General features: G+C 42.3%; 1 long non-coding RNA gene across 1 annotated transcript; it reads left to right on the top strand.

Moving 5' to 3' along the window:
- The first annotated feature begins 4065 nt into the window (after window positions 1–4065).
- On the top strand, window positions 4066–22035 carry LOC146494042 (uncharacterized). The gene is made up of 2 exons (XR_014871580.1): window positions 4066–18031; window positions 18146–22035. It is a non-coding gene; the product is annotated as an uncharacterized LOC146494042 (long non-coding RNA).
- Window positions 22036–22924: the final 889 nt, after the last annotated feature.

Here is a 22924-nt window from a genome sequence, read left to right on the forward strand (position 1 = left end):
CTGACCAGAACCCATAAAATACCACATCCAATTTAAAATACTGCTGCTTACGTTTAAAATGACCAACAACACAGCACCGAGCTACCTTAGTGAACTCCTTAAATCGTATGTTCCTGCCAAAGCATTAAGATCATCTACTCAGTTACTCTTGGTGCAGCCTAGATCTCGGCTGAAGTCTAGAGGTGACCGGGCGTCTGGCTGCACCACAGCTGTGGAATAACCTTCCTACTGTGATCTTTTAAATCACGGTTAAAAACCGTTTGTTTAATCTCGCCTTTCCTGCTTGTTAATGCTCGCACTCTTAGACTTACTCTATTTTTCCTTATATATTTTTTTTTATGGCTTGTGCTTTTATTATGTTTTTATATGCACTTTATATTACCCCTGTGTATTGGTGGCATTGACCTGTGAGTATATTTGATACTTTGCTAAGGCCTTATAATACTCGTGTTACTTCTCTGTCTCTTATGTTAAGCACTTTGGTATACTGCTGGTTTTTAAATGTGCTCTATAAATAAAGATTGTTGTTGTTGTTTGGTTAGCTTGTGTGTAATGTAGCCTGAGTTTCCTGTTAGCTGAGAGAGGCGGTACCTGGAGTGGTCTTCTGCTGCCAGAACCCACCTGCTTTGAGCTTTGACGTGCTCGGTCTTCAAAGACGGGCTTCTGCATACTTTGGTTATAATAAACTTTTTACTGTTTCCTCTCACATCACGACATTTTCAGTCAGAGAACAGCTGCTCACTGGATAGTTTCTCTGTTTTGGACCTCTCTGTAGGTAGAAACAACCACGACATGTTCAAAGCCATTAAATCACCCTTCTTCCCTCGTCTGATGCTCAGTTTGAACAGCAGCAGGTCGTCTTGACTGTGTCTATAGGACTAAATGTACTCAGTTGCCATTCGATTGGCTAAACAACTATTTGTGTTACTGCAGATTGGCAGGGGCAAATAACATCTCTGAAGGTCTTGTGCTACTCATAAAGCTTAATTGCTGTGAGTGCTGCACTCATTAAAATCGATCTCGACGAGCATATCAACATTTTTATCAGCTCCACTCGCCTCTCATCTGAAACATGACTGCAGGACAGTAAAAAGACTGTTTTGGAGGAAATCTTAAGTCAAACATATTCGAAGTTTGACAGTGGAAAGCATCTAAATGCAGATTTAGAGAGAGACGTATGTGGTCTGTACCTAAAGCACACCTGCTGGCTCTAAAGCTGCTGTTTGCGTTCCTTAACTGTGAAATAACAAACAAAAGGAAGCAAATAGTGAATCATGAGCATGTGCACATAGTGCTGCATCACATTCAGACTCCACGGACAGTTTGTTCTCTCAGGACATTTTCTATAAGCGAGGGAGAAACCGTGTGTTGACATTTTCCCTTCGGAGCAAAGTAAATGGTAGAAAAACGCTGATTTAGACTCAGTTGTGTAGCGGCGCAGCTGCGAGGACAACAACTCGTGTGTGCGTGTGCATGTGACTGTGTAGCCCTCGTTGCCATGTAGCGATGCATCGATGTGTTTGTGCGTGTGCAAGTCAGAGGTATTGATTAAAAAGCGAGCCTGCTGGCTGCAGTTATTAATATTTGAAGCGGACTTCTAATGGAAGCCTTTGAAGCCGAACAGTTTGAAGTGCTCTGACATGACGTTAAAGCTCCGTCAGGACAGAAACACTTAGAATGCTAGCCTCAAATCTTCACCCAAATATATTTTTTATATGAATAGATTCAATAAAAACAAGACAGCAGCTTGATGCTGGAGTGGCTGTTTGCTGGACTGCTCACCGTCAGCAGCACACAGATTCTTCTCCATCGAAGGACAAAACAAACTTCCATAGAAGCGTTCCTTCTCATGCGTTTTCCCCTTGCTTGTGAGGGGATTGTGAGGGGACACATACAGAGATTATTGGTTGGATGAAAGCATTTAGCTGCCGTGAGGACGGGACAACAGCAGCGGCAGTTTTCTTCTACAACAGATGGAGAGGCACAAACTGTCAGGCAGTTGTTCATCCAGCATCTAAAGGCTCCACGTGCTCCTACAACCGCTGACCTTTGACACTCACCGACAGATGTGTGCTTTAAAAGTTAGTCTAGTTTAATCAGTCTGTATATAAAAATAGTTACGATCTCTCTTATGGCCAGCAGGAGACGACCGTCTGGTTTACAAAGACCTTTAGTTTTATAGACGTCTGTTACTGTTGGTACAAGTCATTAATAACCACAGTAAACACTTACCTCACGAGTTTATGGCCTCAGTCACAAGTTTCGAGTCTTTTGTAGAAACAGAGTTTGGAGACACAACTATAGTTGGGTCACCTGGATTGTTGGCCCAGTGTTCAGAGTTTTGAGTCTCATTTATTCATTATTAGGTTCTCTGTGTGTCGTTTTCTAGTTCAGTTCGCTCTTGAATTTTTCAGTATTTCTGGTTTAGGTTTCCTTGGTTGTTAATCGGTCCCGTTCGTGTCTCTGTGTGTGTCTTTCTGTCCCTCGCCTTCTCTATCCTCCCTCTGTTCCCTGGGTTTTGTCAGTCTGCGTCTCAGTGTGTGCGTTTCCAGTACTTCCTGTTTTACTTTGATAGTAATTCTCTGTGTGAACCTGTCTATTGCTGTTTGCCAGTTAGCCTTCCAGTTTTGTTGTTTCTGTAAAACCAGCAATAAATCCATTTCCGAGCACAGCGCAGCCTGCGAGTCAGCACTGTGGGTCCACAACTCTGCCTGACACCAAGCTGTACCACACTCGCAATATTATCATCAATTTCATTTTGGCTTCAAACACACGTTTGAGGTGAAAAGAACAATTAAGCAGGAAGCTCTGCAAAAAGGCCCAGTGGAGCTTAAAAGCTACCTTTGGCTGCTCCCTTTTCAGAAGGGGTCACCACAGCAGGAAGCTCTAAATATTTAATTTGGCAAATTTTTAGACTGCCAAGTGATTTATGTCTGTGGCAGGGATCAAACCAGGGACATGTTTTAATGTGGGCACCATCACATCATGGATCCACTGGGACAGTAGAGTAGTTGTCCTTACATAGTGCAGGGACAGTTCAGGTAAATATGATTAAACTCAACTGTAAATTCCAAAAAGATTTATTTAGAGTTGAAGAATGAAAGTTTGGAGATGACGACAAAAAGTAGCAGGTCTCCTATAATGAACCAGCTAGAACCCACATGTGTGTGGAATCGTCCTGTGTGGGTCTCATGTTAGATGCCCGTGTGGTTCCCCCTACACAAAGAATGTGAGACCCATAAAAATGTGGGCGGGATCTTTGTGACACAGACAAGACAAACAGCGTGTGTGTCCTGATACTTCAACAACTTGGAACTGAAACATTCTGCTGGTTTGTAGACGTTTGTGTTACTGTCGCGGTGACGCTGGCTGTCTCTGCAGTTATACATAATTACACCATTATAAAAGAGTCACCCTAAAGTGAGCAGAGCTGACATCGTTTTTAATGTAAAATTCCTGTTTCTACGTTTTCATCCCCAAAACGGTGAATCAGGAAACTCAGTTCCAGCTCGACTGCGTTTCAGTTTGTATACAGACAGAAAACACTTTAGCTTTGCTCCACACTTGTGTTTGCACTGCACCTTAAATTGTTCAACCTTTCATCCTCTTTCTTTTCTCTCTTGCATCCACTGGGATATTCATAAGCCTGGTCCCCGAGGAAGCCATTAGTTCATTGGCTCTGAGGACTGTATGTGTGTGTATGTAAAATACTCCCTCCTGCTGTGCTGGTCCATTCCTGCTTTTTCAGGTTCTGGCTTTAGAAGAAAAGACCTTCATCTATTATTGAATGACTGCAGAGAGCTGCCTCGTTGAAAGAGGTGAGCACACAGGTAGGAGGCTGGTGATGTAGACGGGTTAGGTGGACAGACGCAGCAGAAAAAACTCATTTTACAATGTTTGTTACGGGTTGCATTAGTGATTTGACTCATGCCGACACTGTTTGTGCTCCGGGGGCTTATTTACGGGTGAGGTAATATGAGTAATTCTGCAGAAATCACTGAGTCCAGTTCCAAGTAATGCCATCAGTTTAATCGGTTTTAATAAGAGGGTGCTCCAATCCCCTAAAACAAACGTAAAGAGAAGAAATGATAGAAAAACAAACATATGAGCAACTGTGCTGAGCCTGCATGCTGCAGCACTGTTTATGGAAATGTGGATTATATGCAGAAAACCAAACAATACTGCATTCAGAACAGGTAAATAAACCAGAATAGCAAAGGCCTGCAACTATTTCATTTAGCATCACTTAATCCAGTTTTCAGGTTATGTTAGTCAAAGCCACTGGCATGGCTCAGTTATGTGTAAATGGACTGGTTTGTGTAGAGCGCTTTCCTAACTCATACGAGAAACTTGAGTACCTTCCCTGAGGGTGCAGACTGGAGCAGATGGATCGAACCACCAACCTTCTGGTTTGCAGGTGACCTGCTCTGCCAACTGAGCTAAAGCTAGCTTGTCCGAGGAGCTGATGCTGCCACCAATTTTGGGACCATTGCCAAAGGTTGTGTGTCACGATGGTATCCCACAAAAGGGGCCAACATCCCACAAAAACAAATTTCTACGACTAAACACGGGTACTTTGTGTTGAAGGATCTTTATTTACCACATAGTTTGTTTCCATATTTATTTAGTGAGATTAAAGGAATGTTTAATGATTCAAAGGAATAAAATAAAATGTGACGACGGATGTAGTTTTTGTTGAACTTGGTTTCTGCTGCAGTAAACTTTCTGAAAACTGGTTAAATAACAACTCTTTTCCTGACTCATTGTTATAAAGCTGTTAAAAGTCATCTGGCAGAAATGTTTTCTCATTCCACTGTGATGTTGTGCATTAGGAGATTTATGTATTTCAAAGATTCTCCCAGTAGTATCTGATCCAAAGAGCCTCAGGTCAGGCAGCTCTGCCTTCAGTTTGGTAGCGCTCACTGACTTAATTTGTGGATGTTTTGAAGTGAAAACAGGCTGGAATAATAACACAGCATAAATATTACTTGGGCTGTGTTTACTGAAACAACATATTTTCCACAAAGTGCCATAATTAAGCAAAATAAGCAAGAATTAGAGACTTTATATTTTGGACTGCCTGATGAAACGTTATAATCAGTAAAACAATTATTTCAAAGTCAAAGACGAGCCTTAAGCCAAGCACTTAAATGAAGAGAAACAAGTGCGCAAAACAAATGACAGATCAGCTAAGAGGGTGAAAATAATCACACTGAACAATGGGACAAGACTCCTTTGTTGTTCCTGTTATCGCTTCCTACTTGATACCATTCAGCCATTAGGAGCCTGAGTTCGGCTAACAGCTAGTCCCGTTTGCATGCAGCTAGCCAATGACGTCGAGCCGCGTATGAGACGGAGCGCGACGGTGGAGCCTCGGTTTCTTAACATAAAACTCATTGTTGCACCCGGGGCAGCACAAAGGTGATGATTTTTAGTTTTAGTGTCCTTATTTTCCTCTCAGTTATGTCACGAGTTTGCGAACATAAGCTAATGTAAGTCTACAGCGGCAACCAACCAACCAACCAACCAACCATGTGACGTCACATTTCGTGTTAAAGATGTTTTTAAAACTTTAACTTTAAGCACTTATATTTAATATCTATTTTTGAGCGCAGGGCTCCATGATGTAAATTATGGATATGTGTGTGTTACATGTCCCCTTTAAACGTGTGTCTGAATTTCCACACCTGAACGTCTACCGGGGTCCTCTGGAATCCAACTGATTTAAATTTTACCGTGAGATCAGACTCATCTGTGGAGACTTTGCATTAAAATGCACCAGCTATGCCCCCTTCAGGCAGACTTCAAGCGGTTTTCATTATTAAGTATAACGAGAATGGCTGCATGGTGTCTGCAGCTGCCTGTGTCGCTGTCAACAACAGAGCATAATCCCCGTCTTGCACTCGTAGCATCCAAACACCCAGCACTTCTGTGACTCAGCACATGTGGCCAGATACAGCGGTGAGCTCAGATGATGATCTCAGCTTCAAAATGAAACTACTAAAAAGTTGCAGTGATAAAAACTTATAAAAATGACACAAGTTGTTGACATTTTGTGTCGAGTCTCAGCTCTGACTCAGAAGCCTGGAGCGATGATTTTGCACAGCTCGTCATTTTAATTGCAAAGACATTGTTTTTATCTCCAGATACATATTTTCCCGTTTTTGTGTGTCTGTCTGTCTGTGTGTGCTTGTGCTTTATTTGTCTGCCCTGATGTCGGGTCCTGGCAGGTGTGCTTTGGCTCACGCACAAATGGCACAAAGCTGTGCACACATGCACAGAGCGTAGCTGTGCAGGGTGTGCGTGGGCTTCGGGTGACTCAGCAGACATTGATTTGTTATTCAGGGAGTGCCGTGAACCTGGACTTAACCGCCCACCCTCACAGAGGCGACACACACACAGGCAGACACACACACCCCGTTACCTGTGGGGACCTGTTGCAAGTGATGACTTCAGACTGTTGGATATAAAACGTCTTAGGCTAGTTTGCCCTAAAAACCAATTTATTGATTCCACATCTGTTAAAAATGATTGATTCTGTTTTATGATTATGCAGTTTTTTTCTTAGTGATGCATTTTCACTTTAAAACTCTATATTAGGATAATATTTTCAGGCTACACAGACTACCTATGTGTTTCTGCTCCTGTGTGTCCATTTGCCAAAGACCGTGTTGACTGATTTTCAGTGTATTTGTGTTCAGTTTTCAGACCAGGTTAAATTAGATTCAGCAGCCACGTAACCGCTCGCAGGACTTGAAACATGTTAACTGTCTGAGTTCCCATATGAATAATTTGAACCTATTAAATCTGACACAAAAGCATAAATAAAATTTTAATAATAAATAAATAATAAGTAATAAAATTTAAATCAGTTGGATTCCAGAGGACCCCGGTAGATGTTCAGGTGTGGAAATTCAGACACACGTTTAAAGGGGACATGTAACACGCACATATCCATAATTTACATCATGGAGCCCTGCGCTCAAAAAATAGATAGATGTAAAATAGATGTAACTCTGTCTGTGAAGCTAGATTTTAAATATAAGTGCTTAAAGTTAAAGTTTTAAAAACATGTTCAACACGAAATGTGACGTCACATGATTGGTTGGTTGGTTGGTTGGTTGGTTGGTTGCCGCTGTAGACTTACATTAGCTTATGTTCGCAAACTCGTGACATAACTGAGAGGAAAATAAGGAAACTAAAACTAAAAATCATCACCTTTGTGCTGCCCCGGGTGCAACAATGAGTTTTATGTTAAGAAACCGAGGCTCCACCGTCGCGCTCCGTCTCATACGTGGCTCGACGTCATTGGCTAGCTGCATGCAAACGGGACTAGCTGTTAGCCGAACTCTTGAAAGGATATTAAATATTAAATCTGACACAAAAGCATAACATTGTAACCTGAGTGAGTAGAGGTAAGGTTGGAGTTAACATCAACACCTCTTTTAATTTGTGCCTGTTTGCACCATTGAACTTAAAAAGCTCTAACAGGAACAAACTTTATTGGAAATCTACCATCTTCTACTTCCTGAAAATTTAGCACGAGGCTAAAATGAAACACAAAGGTTGGGTGAAACATGCAGACACAATGTTGAAAAGTAAACTTTGTACACCTTCATGTTATTTATCTGTTGATTATAGGACGACCATCCCTGCCACAGTTAATCTTCTCACCTCATGCAGGCTGTTGCATGAATCTTCTGTTACCTTCAAACACGTTTCTACACAACTGAACAGTTTCCTCAGTCGTGTTCAGGTGAACTTATTCATCTTCTTTACCAGCTTTCACATAATTTGTGAACTTACATCAAACATAGCTGGAGTTTCAAATAACAGGGTCAGCTACAGGTGCTCCCTGTGAGCCAAAGGCTGCTTTCAACGCTTCGTTGCACACTTTTATCACGCTGTAATAATTCCCACCATTTCACAGCTAAGAGAGCCGACTCGAGTTCCTTTTCACAGAAGGTATAAAAACATTTTTGTTGCCTGATTGACACAAATCACACACCTGGACATGCCTCACAGCGCACAGCGTTTGGGAACCACTGGTCTGTGACTGGTTCCTGATCATCTGGCACGATATCTTAATAATTATCTCTTTGCGTGTTTGCTAACTCACGAAAGACACGTCGCTGCACCTGCACGCGCTGTTGTTCTTGTTCAAAACCGCCACTTGGTTGGTTCGGCTCGAGTTACTCTGAACTTTGGCTCCATGACTGGATCCTGGGGGAAAACATCCTGTCAGTGAACAGATTATTTAGACACCAGCGACGCGGCTTTATCAGCCGACCAACGTGCTCGTGGCCTTCATAGGCGTCATTGCAAAGTGTTTGTGTTTTAAATAAAAAACAGGAAACAGAAAAAACAGATTATTGAAATGGATATTAAATCAAATTAGATTGTTTTTTATTAACAACATCATCACAATATTAACAAATGAACAAAATCTCATTTACTCTACTATTACCTCCTCCTAGTTAATGCATATAAAACTTTATGGCACAGCACATGATTGAAAATGATGTCTCCGCTGATACAAAGAGGACCAAAGCTGTTGCAAATATCATATATTTGTGTTTCAGCATTAATGCAGGATGACAGGTTTTCATTGTTGCTCGCTGTGTCCCAGTCTGGAGCCACTGAATCCATCCAATCTCCCTCCATCTGTCTCTCGTCTTTCCCTCCGTCCCTGCACACCATATGTTGGTCATTATGTTGTCAGTGCCCGTGGTCATTGAACCCACAATCCTCCATATCTAACGACTACAGCAACTGGACCACAGACAGAGGGAGGCGTTCGGATGAGATTGCAGTTTCAGGCCCTCCAGTTTCTCAGCACAGGAGATTTATAACCTGCAGCGGCAGATTAACAAGGTTGTGGGCCTAATTTCCGAAACCATTTATTTACCTTACTTAAACTATACTGGGAGTTATAGCTTAAGGCCGGCAAAGTCCTTTCAGCTCTTTTTGGCTTCTGCCTGACGGAGCTTTGGGAAAGGACAAGGCATTATTTCCAGTATGAGCTGATACTATGGTGAGCAGAGCACAATAGCAAGATGTGACACAGAAGGCAAAGTAGGAGAAAAAAGTTGGTTTCATGAATTATGCAACACATATTTGCATTTGTATACAAACCTCAGGGTGAAGGTCCTTCCTGACCAAGTAGGCTTGTCTCTGTGTGTGTTTATGGTCCAACAAAGTCTCTCAGCAGTTCGTGGACACAATCAGCCTGTTTTCACTTACTGAAGCATATATCAAAGCCTCTGTAAGCCTGCAGATCGAATTAATGAGGATTCATTTTCAAAATGACCACCGGCACACTTATCAGACAGCCCAGATTTACTGGTTCAGATAATAATGACTCACTAAAGTGGAAAAAAGAGCTTTGGATTTAACCTCGGATAGTTGGAGCTTAATCAGCTGAGCAGACAGAGGTTTACACAGTACAACAGCAAAATGTGACATTAAAGCAAAGTAGGAGAGAAAGATGATAGGAATCCTTTAACACATATTTGAAACCTTATGATGAAGCTCCTTCATGACCACGCAGACCTCTCTATTTGTGTTTGCATGCTCCAACATGGGGCGATCGTGGCTCAAGAGTTGGCAGTTCGTCTTGTAATCAGAAGGTTGCCGGTTTGAGCCCCGGCTCCAACAGTCTCGGTCGTTGTGTCCTTGGGCAAGACACTTCACCTGTTGCCTACTGGTGGTGGTCAGAGGGCCTGGTGGCGCCAGTGTCCGGCAGCCTCGCCTCTGTCAGTGCACCCCAGGGTGGCTGTGGCTACAATGTAGCTGCCATCACCAGTGTGTGAATGGGTGGATGACTGGTTGTGTAAAGCGCTTTGGGGTCCTTAGGGACTAGTAAAAGCGGTATATAAATACAGGCCATTTACCATAACATTGTCTCCCAGCAGTTCGTGGGCACAATCACCCCTCCCTGTTTTCATTTATATGGACAGTTTCATCGGGCCGTGCATCATATCTGCTGATAGTGAAGCGTCTCCACATTTAAATGGCTAAAAAACACACTTTCTGAGACAGACAGGTGTAGGATTGGACGTGTTCTCCACTATCTTGATGTTCAGAGACACAAATGAAAGGTGACTGGTTAAAAACCTCAGTATCACATAGAGCTTGAAAAACGGTCGTCTGTTACATTCATGAGGTTAAATCTGACAGAAAAAATATGAGCACATCTCAAAATTAGGCGAAGAGTGTGGTCCAAACACCTTAGCATTTACTAATATGCTGACTAAGCGGGCAGGTATAGTAAGGGAAGAAGTTGAACATGAAACTTACTATATGACAACCAGTGTTGGGGAGTAACGGAATACATGTACCGCCGTTACGTATTTAAAATACAAAATATGAGTAACTGTATTCCGTTACAGTTACCGTTTAAAAAGGTGGTATTTAGAATACAGTTACTTTGTTGAAATAAATGGATTACACGGCGGTACTTCCCTGTTTCATATTGTGGCGGGTCAGGACTGTTTGGGTTTTGTTTGACAGCTACGTTCTGTTGTTCCAGGTGGGTTAGGGTTGCCATGGTTACAGGGTGACGCTCTCTCTCTGCGTGTTTCCTGGGTGAGAGAGGCCTTTTTGTTGTTGTTGTGCTAAGCTAACAGGCAGAATGCTACAGGTATAGCTCTAAAGAATGTAGCATCATGGGCAGTGTAGTCCGTGCTGCAGGGAGAATGGACTGCCATACCCGTTATGTGTCTGTGAGCGAGGGAGGGAGAAAAAGGAAAAGTACGAGCTGTCATCGAGCAGAAACGGGAGCTGGAAGCATGTAAATATAATAATAACCACTGCAGCCAAGAAGAGAGCCTGACGAGCCCAGCTGTAAGTAAGCTATTAAGACTCGACTGTACACCGTGTTCGTGTTTTCCTCCAAAAACGATAAGTTCCGTTGGAGCAGTCTTTCCCAGACAACAAAGTAAAGCTAGTTTTCGGCTACGAGCCCGACACAGAACCCACCGTATTAGCCAGAGGTCCCTTTACTACGGTTCGGAGCCGCGGACCTTCAGTAACAGTAATAAATCACAGCAATAGTACATTCATGTAGTTGTAAACAGCATGATAATATATTAAGTAATCCAAAGTATTCAGAATACGTTACTCTCATTGAGTAACATAACGGAATACGTTACAGAACATTTTGGGGCATGTAATCTGTAATCTGTAATGAAATACATTTTAAAAGTAACCTTCCCAACACTGCTGACAACATGCTGAATATGGTCAAAACTGTGGACTTAAGGTGGAGCTCCTCTCCACTGCCACGCTCACCTCACTCAACATCACTGCGTCTGATATTGAGGTTTTTAGAATCCACAGTCTCCCAGGAAGTGTACTGAAAGAAGAAATCAGAGCCTATTTCCTTGTATGTGTACACATACTTGGTCAATAAAGCTGACTCTGGAAACTCAAGCACAGGAAATAAATGAGCCGTTGGCCAACTTGCCAAGGCAAACATCAAAGTCTCTGTAAGCCTAGAGATCAAATTAATGAGGGTTCAGTTTCAAAATGCTCATCAGAGAGCCCAAATTTAGTGGTTCAGATAATAGTGTGTCACTAAAGCAAAAACAGAGCTTTGGATTTAGCCTCAGATTGTTGGAGCCTAATCAGTTTAGCATGCAGAGGCCGACAGTTTTCACAAAGACTTCCTTGTCTAATGTAAATGTTAACATTACTAATGATCAGTAAACAATCATCATTTAATTGTTTATTGCTAAAAAAAAAAATTACCAGTATAAAATGTATCAGCAACGCTTCACATATAGTTAGATTTGTTGTGATTTTATATGGCTGAGATGTATATTTGTGCAAACAGCAATTGCAGATGCCGAATCTCAGCCACAGCTGTAGACCCAATAATGCCCACGTGGTGCATATCTGGTAATTTTGCATCTTCTCTGGCTGTAACACAAGTGACGTATTTTAAATTAGCGAGGTCAAAGCAGTGGATCCCATTAACATACTACAACCTCGGTGCTGATAAGAGTCACCGAAAAGGATGTTATTCTTTCAAGCATGTCTAAACTGGTCCATTAGAGCCCGTCTAATGTACAGTCAACAGTTTCCCAGAGCCTCATTACACAAACACACACAAGTGCACACAGACACTGATCCTCCGATTAAAAAGGTCACATATTGGACAGTTTGATGGAGCCTTATTACACCCAGACTCAACAGCTGAAGGAGATCAAACTGCTGATCTGCTGACAGACGCACTCGCTCAGTTAGCTGCCACACACACCGGTGATGTATCAGATCTCAGCACACACACCTGCTCCAGATGTCAAATCCCCGCTTCATCTCTTCCCTCTGCCAAAGTTCACATCGGGGGATCTGTCATAACCAGTCTGAAGGCAAGCTACCATGTCTTGTTAAACTTCCTGTTTGAGAGTCGGAAGGTCTCCCAAGCTGTTTTGGGTAAAGTCCTGAAGAGTTGAGGGCACTACAGCTGAAGGTCAGCCTGTGTGGACACAATCAGACATTAGACGCTCTGAGAAATGACTCAGAGTGTAGAAACTTACCTTATTAAAAATCAAGTTAGATCTTTTACCTTGACTTACAGACTTTTACTTTCTTAACGATATACAGAGTTATTAAGGACTGTGGTGGCTGTGTAGGTGAAGAGATTACAGACAATTGAGCAGTGTCTTCAGTCAAGCCTCAAATGAAAGAAAGTTTTGATGGACTGTGGTTCAAACTTTCTTGGGTGATTTTTTTCATGTAAAATTGTGACAGTCTGGGCATCTGTGGATCTCTCTAACTATCGCCTAAATTTCTTCAGGGTGGACATTGAGGCATATCCTAACCACTCGCTAGATGGACGCTCCCAAAACACATTACCTAAGCTGTGGAAGCAACTTGGTCAGACACTTTATCCAAGGACGAGTTCAGAGGACCCTTCAGAGGATGCTCATTAATAACTTCTTCTCAAACTCATTCTGCTCTTTTTCCAGATAACTTTGAGGTACTAACTTCTATCCCACTTCATGGTAGCAAGTATGAAAGGATGGCTGGATTACCAAGAAATGTGGTTCATGTTCCTCTAGGGACTCATTCCGATGCATTTTTTAGTCCTCTATACTCATCAGCAGTTTATCCAGCAGAATTGTTCGTTTACTTTTTGTATTAATCTGATGATTGTTTACATCTCATGTAGTATTTTAAAATCCCTCCATAAGAACTGCGAAGATGATTCGAAAGCTGGAAACTTTACTCACTTTACTCGGCTTCTTTAGAAACTTCATAGCTTTTGAATTTTGTCCAGAAATCTTTCCGGAGCCTAAAGCTCCTCCAGTACTTTGTGTCTGGCATTTCAATGGCACGGCAAAAGTCCCGGGAAGAAGAAAATTAGTCCATTGTTGCAAATAACGTGAAGCAGTTTCTGATTGCCTTGCTTACAAAAACACAAAACAAAGCCTTGTCAGTTCATCTGTTGTGAAATGTTTAGGCTGCTCCAACCCGATTGCAGTCAGCCACAAGCTACAGGCAGAACAGCTCGTTTGCACTTGACGGGTTTAACGCTGCAGTGTTCATCAGTGGGACAATCGCTGGCAATACTTTCACGAGGAGAAAAGCACTATGTCAACAGTCTTTAAACATTGTTACAGTATTTTCTTACACATTTTTACACAGTTTTACACGTTTTGAATTTTGTACCTAAAATATCCATCTCAACAGTTTAAGTGTTGGGAAGCTGACAAATAGAAATTAGTGGTTAATTTCACACAGAAGAGTTGTCAAATATGTGTGCATATTCAGAGGCAGATGCACTTACATTGTGTTAATAAGACATCATCTAATAGGAGCAACTTCAGCCCGTCTATAACGCTTCCCTTCGTATTTCCACCTGGGTTTTGAGCCATCATGTAGTGATTTATTCCTCTGAGACCTGCTGTAATTTTGGAGTTCACATTCTCCTCACCTAAACAGTGGTATTTTACCTGAACATATCCTGTGATGGAGTTCTGAATTGCATTTTATTTTTCATGTGTAGACACAGCACAACCTAAAAGCACCCAGGCCTTGGATTTAAGGGCAAATCTCATCTTCCTCCTGCCAAGTTGCAAAGCTTTTAACATGAGTAACATCTGAGAGAGAGGTGGTAACAGAATTAAACTTGGGGAATCTCCCTCAGATTACAGAGGAGCCTAACTGATTTAAGCAGTTTGAGCTGTTTTCTTTACTACTTGTGTCTTTGTTGGAATACACGTCCAGCACGTTAATGTTAGACGTGGTTCTTTTTAATCTGACATTTCACTTGTGAGATCCTGAGTGTGTGTCTACACAGCAGTTATTGAGTGCTGGGGTGTTTCTCTTTGATGATTTGAATGGCTACAAACTAAGTAAACTCCTATCCGGTCTTTAAGTCTGACGTCATTAGCCATGTCTAGGCTCAAACTCCGCTGCAGGTCCCTAAGTAAAATGATCACTGCAGCATTACTGAGAGTTGAAAAACTGTCTAAATTCTTTCATCTGTAATAAAAGGATCACTTTGGCTGCTCTACCAGGTGTAACAATTAAGTTTAACATCCAGGCATCCATGAATATGGAATGTATGACATTTAACGGAGTTAGAAGTTAGCAGGGAGTTAGCTCGCTAGCTTCCCTCTAAGTATAATATAGCATGTTCTGACTGAGAGATTTATGAAACAAATTCAAACGTACAGCTCTGCTATCACTTCCAACGTAAATGAAGACAGGAAAGTAAACAGCAGTGACGTTTGTAGGGTTACTGAAGTTGGGCTAGCTGGTATATAATGTTGTGCTACGTGATCGCTAGCCACACAACTATGTTAGCATAACAAACAGTAAAGCTCGAGGATGAACACTAACTTTTTTCCACTCGATAAAAGTTCCCGATGGTTAGGGACAAATGAAATCGCATGGCAGGATGCTGTAAACGGACCAAACTTCATTCAGGAGAACAACTGAGATAATCCATCCACAATATCAGGGTAGTCATTAATATACTGCTGCATGGGCTGTAGTTACATCGTAAGGGTTTAAAAACTGAGCTTTAAAATGATTAGCAGTAATAAAAACCAAGAGAAGCCAACTGTGATCACTGACTGTTTTTGGGGGCTTGTTGAGATTAAATAGAACAAGATACAAAACATTAAAACATGTTAAAAACATGTTATAAAGTTACAGACTGGATAGACTCGCATTGATATCGTCCGTGTTTGTGTTATTGGTACTGTTGTGAGCTACTGCCTGTCTAAAATAATTTAACTAGTGCTAATTAGCAGATATGTATGCGGATATGATTAACCCGTATAGTTTATGAATCACCTGTACAGTCTATGATGCAAGATTGCTAAACAAGGTAGCTAGCATTAGCTGATAATTTAGCAATCCATCCTCACTGAAAGGAGCTAATTGGGGTGTTTTGTGCATCTGATTGGGATGGTTTCTTAGCAGGCTCCCTGGTTGAGGTGTTCTGGCTATGTCCTAACAGGAAGAGGCCCTGAGATAGATCCAGGACACACTGGAGAGATTAGGCTGCATCTTTAGGCTGGCCTGGGAATGCCTCAGTGTTCTCCTGGATGAGCTAAAGGAGGGGGCAGGACAAAGAGGTCAGGGCTTCTCTGTTTAAGCTCCTGCCCTGGTGACCCAGCTCTGAATAAGTGGCAGGAAATGGATAAATGGATGGCTCTCAATGAATGGTCACTTCTGATTCAAAGTTTCTTGGGACTCAAACTCAGTCCACTGCATTTCAGCCATGCTTTGTCTGCCCAACCAGTAAGCTAAACTGGTGCCCGGGTTCAGTGTTCCTGAAATATGCAAGACCTAGACCCTTAAAAAGATGTAATCTGGAGCTTATCTTGCTCTAAAACTTGTATATATCTCTCAGCTCTGATGTGGTCGTTCCATAAGTGCGAGTGCCTTCAGCCAGTGGTTGTTGAGATTTTTCACTATTTAAATGAAATATTATTGACCCCCGTACCATCAGAGATGCAGGCTTAAGAACTGAGCAATTACAACAAGTCAGACTGAACCTCTGCCTTTTAGTCCAGAGGATGTGGAGTCCATGTTGTCCAAAAAAGAATATAGAATTTTGATTTCCAGTTTTTTCACTTTGCCTCAGTCCATTTTGAGCTTTTGCAGTCTTTAATGCTGCACTGCCCGTGGGCCCAAAGATATCCCATATCCAATGTCGACTCCATCCATCTTAAACAGAGACGCCTGTGAAATGATAATGAGATGTGAAAAGTCTTGAAAATTTTATATCGAGGAACATTTTTCTGAAATTGTGCCACAATTGTTAGCTACAACGGTTCACTCACTCGTTCAATGGTCCTCGCAGAGCTCTACTCACATCTTATCCAATATTGTCTGGGAAAACAAACAATAAATAGTTGAATTGTTCCACCTTGTGATCAATCATCAGATGTGTTAGACTCCAACACCTCTCACTGCCTTTTTCCTCCTTTTAGGGTCAGTGAGGTGACCTTGTTGTTTGTCTGTCGAGGAGATCCCTGCAGGATCTCTGACAGATGGATAATCCATAATCCTGAATGTATGATGCTGCTGTTGGCTTTAAATCCTCTATACTGGATGTCCCATGTCGTGTTTCCAGGGTCAAGAGTTAAAAGGCTGCATCTCTTTCATGCATCTCTAAATACATCAACAGGAAAAAAATGACAGGTGGTGTTATTGCTTCTGTGTGGCAGCCCCCTGCCACATTATCACCCACCCACATAACACTTATTTCTCCATCACCTCCTCCCAGCCTCAGTGTTGGTCTCTTATGAAACGCAGCTGATGAATCCAACCTGCCAGAAGGACGTTTTGCTCATATTACAGCCTTTTAAATCAAGGTTCTTTGTATTTTCTGCAGCAACATTCAACAACTGAGCTGTTCACGTCTCATCATCTCAAACCAGTGACCTGAAGTGAGTTAACACTGAAGGCAATCACTGTACATGGACAGTCATATGAAAAGGAAAGTACACCCTCTTTCAGCTCTAAGGTAGAAATCACTGGGTTCAGTTTTAGGTCTTAAAATGAGGTAAATACAGTCTGACATATGACAGATTACAAGATGTTGTTATTTATTTATCAAACACTAAAGAGAAAGAAAAAAGTGTGAAAAATGAAGTGCGTCTCCATAGGAGTATTCCCACTAATCAAATGCACTTGATTAAATGATCATGAGCCAGTGTGAGCACCTCTGTCAGAGAAGATGTTTTGGGTGTTTGCTGGTCTGAAGAATTCAGGGATGTTTTGACAAAATGCCAAGAAGGGAAAATATCAGCGATCTTAAAGAAGCAATTGTTGTCCATCATCCTACAGTGAGAGGGATTAAACATTCATCGCAGACGCTAATCAGGAAGCAACCTCGCCCCAATAAGGTGCGATGCTTAAAGAAAGCATCCCAGACTCTGCAGGCATCAGTCAAATGTTCATGGCAGTGTTAGCCCTTGTGAATAAGGTGTTCTCTTATTCATACAGGATTGCCCACAGAGAGTAGCTCTGCGTGTTTGACTAAGCAGATTTTTATACAAGATGCCCTTAATGATGCAACCCCACAGGATTTGTGTCTCCTGAACCCTGGGAGATTATACTTGTTATGCAAATGTGTAAACCACAACACTATGAGCCACTGTTAAAGTTCATGGCAGAGCAATTAGAAAAAAGACTGAAAAGGCTTGTTTGGAAGCTGATGATCTAGTCCAGTATTTACTTGGATGTGACCAATTAACCAATAGCAACTTGTTATGTGTCAGCTGTTCTATCTATGAAGATGTGATTGGTTAATTTGAATTTTTTTGTTCCCTGTCTTTTATTTAAGCAAACTTCTACAATGTTTTTCTATGACCCTGATGAAGGTCACAAGCCGAAATGCGTTGGTCAATCAATCAATCAATCCATCAATCAAGGCTTGATTCGCCATGTGCAGGTTGCCCTGCAGCGAAATGGGACACAACACAGACATCACATGGGGATACAGGTCGGAGATCGGTAGCGTTACAGGGAAAAACACTGAAATATACACTACAATGGGAAAGTACAAGAGGAAAAAAGAGACCTCTACTCATGCAGGGACAGGATGAGAACAGGAAACAAAAAAACTCCTCTGCACAAAAAAGCACATAAATGTCCACAGCACAACATCATGGAGCACGTGACAAGCCACAGGGTCGGGTGGGGGGTGAGGAGTAATCCGAAGCAAACACAGCATCCATCCTGCCCTGTGCTATTATTCCAGCGCGGGCTCAGACCTGCCGTGTTCCCAGGAGGGAACAAGCATCGAAGGCGTTTGGAAAGGGAGGAGGGATGAGTTTGTATCAGTGTATGTATGTGTGTGCGTGTCCATAGTTCAGCTGAGACATCGTCCTTCTCCCTGCTAGCCTAAGTAAACAGTCTTCCAGCCAACCCAGGTGGCCTTGCATGGAAAGGGAAGGAACAGACTCAACACAGTCGTTATCAGGGAGTTTGTTCGGCTCCAGCCTTGAGCCCACAGCTGGGGCCGAAGGGATAGCCGCATTATGATGGTGGTTTTTCTTTTATGCGAACAACTCATGAGAATTTCAAAGCTGTTCTTTAACACTCCGACACTGGTCTCTCAATCTCCTGTTGGAGAGCTGCGAGTTTCTCCATGATGTTATCAACCTTGCGCTCCGTGGTCTTGTCATTCTTGTGCTCAAAGAGCTGATTCTGAGAACTCACGACTGCGGTGAGCTGCTCCAAGACGTGATCCAACTTTCGCTCAGAGGTCCTATTCTGAGTGAACTTCTCCCTGATGTAATCCACTGTACGCTCAGAGGTCTGAGTATCGCACAGCCCTAGTTTGAACATCTGTATTTGTGGCAGGAAATCTTGACCTGCAGGGAGTAATCTGTTCCAGCACCATGGCCCTAAAAGTGGAAGAGCTCCTCTTCTTCCGCTACTTTCAAAATGTCCCAGCACACACTGACTTTGGTGTGATGAAGCCAAACACCACCACATCAAAAAAGCAGACTGCCGCCCACTTTCTGAGATTTCAGCAGGACTTTGGTGCAACGCCTTTGAAATGTAGGGGAAAAAGCCCCCTCCAGATTGATTAGTAGGTTACCTGCTGATGTGTAATACCTACTCTGATTAGGGATAAAGCAATAATGCATTAAAGGGAGAGCAGATATCCTGTGACTGCTGTTGTGCTTTCAGGTAAAACTTTGACCTGGGATTAAAAGCAGGCAGATTATGTCTGGAATATGATACTTTTATAAAACGAACCTGAAACAGATGCAATCTAATCCACCCTAAATACAGCTAAGGATGAGCCGTGTGCCATGACAGAGACATTAGAAAACAGTGACCCTTTCTGTTAGAGCAACAAAGCAGTGTAGAGGAGGAGGAGGATGTGAGGAATTTGGTTATGTGTCAGAGAGTGAGAGCATGGAGGCTGCAGGAGGAGGACGGCTAGAGTGACACTTAAATTACCATCCTGATGTTTTTTCTTTTTGTGTTTTTATGCAGCCATGTTTCCCAAAACGTTTGGGCACTATATGAAATATAAATCACAAGAAACTACAAAGATCACATGTCAAATACTGAGTGTATTCAATCGATGAGCGGCTCATCACTGTCTTTGTTACCTGTTAATGTTCAGGCTGCGGTCGACACTCAGCTGTAACTGTGTGTTCTTGGCTAGCTTAGCGTTAGCATGCTGTCTGTGCAGGTGCTTGCAAGGAGCTGTTGTTGCGTTAGCAGCATAATGTGGTTGTTTCTGTCCTGGATGCATTTGTATCTTTTTGTGCAGTAACAATAAAAGTCACGTCTGTATCTCCACTCCATCATTTTCCTCCCCACGCACACGGACTAATATCAGCTGACTGCAAGTGCAGGAAGAAAATTGAAAGTTTGTTTTGTTTGTTTCTTTCTGCCTGCCTGCCTGCTGCACAGGTAACTGAAGAATCTTTGTTATGCAGTGTAATTACTGAATTTAGTCCAGTAATATGTTACATTCAAAAAGAAAAGAAAGCAGAGGCTGGATTTTTGTTTCAGTCAGTGTTTTCGAGTTTGGACGCTACATTTGTTAAAACTGGTGTTCAGTTTAGTTATTTCCACCACAAAATCCTATTAATTCCTTTACTTTACAATATAACGCAGCTGTAAGTCTTTCCATGATAAACTCTCATGTTCTGTTTACTCTTAAACTGTCAAACTGCCCTCAGAGTCTTTCACAGGATCATGAATCAGTATTTCTGAAATGCTGTATTCATCCCAATCACATCAGTAGTTAACCTCTTTAGCTGTGACCCTCTGTGCTCATGTGATGTTAATCTTGGATTTTCTGCACTTTACACGTTCTCCTCCACAACTTGAACTTTGTTCAACTATGTAAACTAAACTCATGTGAGGTCATCCTTAGTTTTTATACTAATATCAAATAGTTATGATGTCATGGTCCTGGGCTATGTTGGCCCAGCATTCTTAGTTTTCTTGTATTTTTGTATTTTGTTCCTTATGCCGTGGTTCCTAGGTTCTGTTGTGCCCCTCTGTGTATCTGTGAACCCTCGTTTCCCCTCCTTGTGTTTTATCCCATGTTTTCCGCAGCCCGTTATGTCCGTGCTCTCTCCTCCTGTCTGAACCTCTGTGTACTTCCTGTTTTACTTTGACAGTCTCCCGTCAGTGTTGCGTTTACTCCTGCCGTGTCTTGTTATGATTATCAGTGTCACCTGTGTTCCCCATGTGCTCCCACTTCCCTCGTTAACCCTCTGTGTATTTATGTCTGCGTCTCCCTCGTGACTGTGTGCCCCTCCGTGTGTTTCCTCGTGAGTCACTTCCTCAGTACTTTCCAGTTTAGTTTCATATTATTTTGTATCGCCTTCATCCTCTGTCAGCAATAAAGCTGTATTTTGAGTTCAGTCCTGTTTTCCCGTGAGTTTGCGTTTGGGTCCTCTCCTGCCTGCACACAGCCTGATCATGACATGAGATATTAACCCCAAACAAGAGGTGTCCGTGTTTAGTTTCCCTTGTCTGTTGTCTGTCTGCCGTTTTCCTTTTTGTAAATAAACATGGTTCTGTGCTTCTATATCTTATGAATCACACACTGGGTTTCCATGATTGTCAGTTGTTCTGTGTTGTATTTTCCCATATCCCGTGAGTTTTCACTGACTGAAGGCCTTGTATGTATATGTTGTGTTTATGTGCAGATGCATGCCCTGGTTTTGAGGATTATCCCAGTTCTGATCACGTTTAAGAAACAATAATCCTAAAGAGGGACGGGGCTCAGCGGGAAACTATATCAGAAATAAACGCCAAAGCAAACCTGACTGTACCATTACAGCTGCAGCATTAAAGTAAAAGAATGAACTACAAGGACACAAAGCTGATACAATGTGTCAAATGTAAACATGTTTCATTCTGTTGAGTGGCTCAAATAAAGGGGCGATTAAACTTCAGGCCGTCCCCACATGCTCAGTATCTTTGATTTAACATCAAACTTTATAATAATAACTACATGGAAATGTTCGGAAACACTAACTGTGGAAATATGTATGGTTTTGCTTTTTTCCTCATCTTAAACCAAACTGTTTATAGTTTCAGTATTTTACAGTCTAATACTTTGTGAATCACCATCAAATATATGTGCAGTTCACTGCTCCTCAACAATTTTTTATCAGTGGTGCGATGTTTAAACGGACCGACCGACTGACGTCCTGCTGCTGTGATGAAAAACAGGACAGAAGGAAAAGAGCTGATGCAGTGAAGAGTTTTATTGTCCGTCTTCCAGGATGTAATCAGACTGGAATCTGCTTAATGGGAGGCGAACACTGAAGTACTGTCTGTACTGACATAGTGTGTGTGGGGGTGCTCGCACATGTGCGTCAACTAATAGACATTAAGGCTAATAGAAGGCACATGCCGGGAATAAAATAATAAAATCTTACACTGGGCGGCTAAAATAAGACGAAGAAGAAGAGAAAACCGATAAAGGTGAAAAATAAGACAGTTAATTTAGACGAAGAGATGATATCAAGTGGAAAGAGTGAGAAAAAGAGAGCTAGGGGTGATAGATAGAGGTGACCTCTCTGAATATTGATCAGCGTCTCCCAGTCATCAATAAACTGATAGAGATCTGATAGGAGGCTGTCTGCATGCACAGGCACTCTCAGGGCAGCTCGGAAACGGAGGATGCTGCTGTGTTCGCTCTGCGTCTGCTTCCATCTGATAAAACAGGACACTCAGTCTTCATCCCGCCTCTGCTGTGCTTCTGCTTCCTGAGTGCTCAAATCGAGATGAAGTCACGGCTTGTTCGCGTATTTCCGTCAGTGTTGTCGGCGTCGCACAGCAGGAACAGATCTCGGATCTAAAACGGGGAGGGGCAACGTGTCGGAGGCCGATGCATCGGGAACTGATAATGAGTCAATAACCTTATTGTTCAGATGGCTGAATTCCTGTCAAAACAAACTACATGACTGATGTTCTCAGCGCTTTCTGGCAACAGCCTCAGGCTAGACAGGCAATAGACGCGTCTACACTCTGCACAACACACTATATATGAGATGTGCTCTGAGCTGAGCTTAATTGTCCATATCAGGCCTGTCTGCGAGTGACACACGGCTCTGTTTTCACTCTTATAAAACTTTTCTCAGTCGAACTTCTCGGTTTTAGCTGGACGTTACGACCCGGCTCAAAAGCCGCAACATAAAAAAGGAGATGAATACCAGAGTGTTAGTGAGAAGAGGCTTTATCTTAAAATGGCATAGCAGGTTGGCTCAAATGGCTGGTACCACCAAGGCAAAGACTAGTGAGCTCTCTGGGAAGCTTGCCTCAGGTATGCTTTTATCCACACCTGACTAGGTGGCCAATTATCACCAGCTGAACACACTGAGCAGATTAGAGGCTGCAGAGGGACGTGACATGGAACTGAGTGTAAAATGATGAAATGCTGGCAGCAGTAGCTAACGTTACA

The sequence above is a fragment of the Neolamprologus multifasciatus genome, chromosome 20 (genome assembly GCF_963576455.1).
Source record: "Neolamprologus multifasciatus chromosome 20, fNeoMul1.2, whole genome shotgun sequence".
NCBI classification, from domain to species: domain Eukaryota; kingdom Metazoa; phylum Chordata; class Actinopteri; order Cichliformes; family Cichlidae; genus Neolamprologus; species Neolamprologus multifasciatus.